Genomic DNA, 1,113 nt, shown 5'->3' on the forward strand with positions numbered 1-1,113 from the left:
CAACCCGGAAGGATACGGCTACATGTTGCAGTGTGGCGAGCGTTCTTTCAGGCAGCTAACGAAGGCCGGCCCCTAACGGACAAACAGAAACAGTGGCTAGAATACCTGCGGGGCGGGATCCAGCTGGAGTGGGTGGCGTGCGACTACCCAGGGCAAGAACTAGCCCCGGAGCGGGGACGCAAGCTAGCTATAGTGCGTGAAATGCTGCGGGTCGCGGCGCCGGATTGCGACCTAGACTTTATGATGGCGGGTGACCGGCCGCGGGCCGTGCAGTTTCCTAACCATCGCAGCGCGACTCAGCACCATGAGTTTGTTACAGCCGAATTGAGAAAGGCCCTGGACCGAGGAGTGATACGGGAATGGCCAGCCGACGCGCCTCCCCCCACGGTAGTTAATGGCTTGCGGGTGATGGAAAAAGACGGCAAGCTGCGACTCTGTATTAACCCGATGTACATTAACTGTTTCTTGAGGTACCGGCCTGTGAAGTATGAACGACTGGCAGAAGTCCCTAGCTACCTCTTACCGGAAGATTGGCTGTACACCACGGATGACAAGAGCGGGTACTGGCAGCTATCACTCCACGAACGGGAGCACACTTATCTGGCCATGCGGTGGCGGGGGCAGACGCTCTTTTTTTTGGCCACACCTGCCGTTCGGCCTGGCGCCGGCCTGCCACTTGTACACAAGCATGAAGCTCGAGGTTTTCCGGCCTTTACGGCAGCTAGGGGTCCGCATGTCTTTCCTGATAGACGACCAGATGGGTGCCGCGGGGTCGAAGGCCGCGGCACAGTTCCAGTGTGGGGCGGTAGTACGGCTGCTGGCAGCCCTGGGCTTCACCCTCAGTCTGTCCAAGTGCCAGCTGATCCCCAGAAGGCGAGTCCGTTTCTTGGGAATGGAGGTGGATGCGGAGGCGCAAGCATTCAGAGTACCGGACGACAAGCTAGCTAGATTCCGTGCGCTGCTTACACAGCTCGAAGGCGAGCGGCTAACGGCGCGGCAGGTGGCGCAGGTGGCCGGCAAAATCATCGCCATGACGCCCGCCGTCACCACGGCACCTCTGTATGCGCGGATGGTGTGGCGCGTAGCCCGGGATGTGGCGTGGGACGAAGAGGT

The sequence above is a fragment of the Volvox carteri genome, assembly GCF_000143455.1.
Source record: "Volvox carteri f. nagariensis unplaced genomic scaffold VOLCAscaffold_13, whole genome shotgun sequence".
NCBI lineage: Eukaryota > Viridiplantae > Chlorophyta > Chlorophyceae > Chlamydomonadales > Volvocaceae > Volvox > Volvox carteri.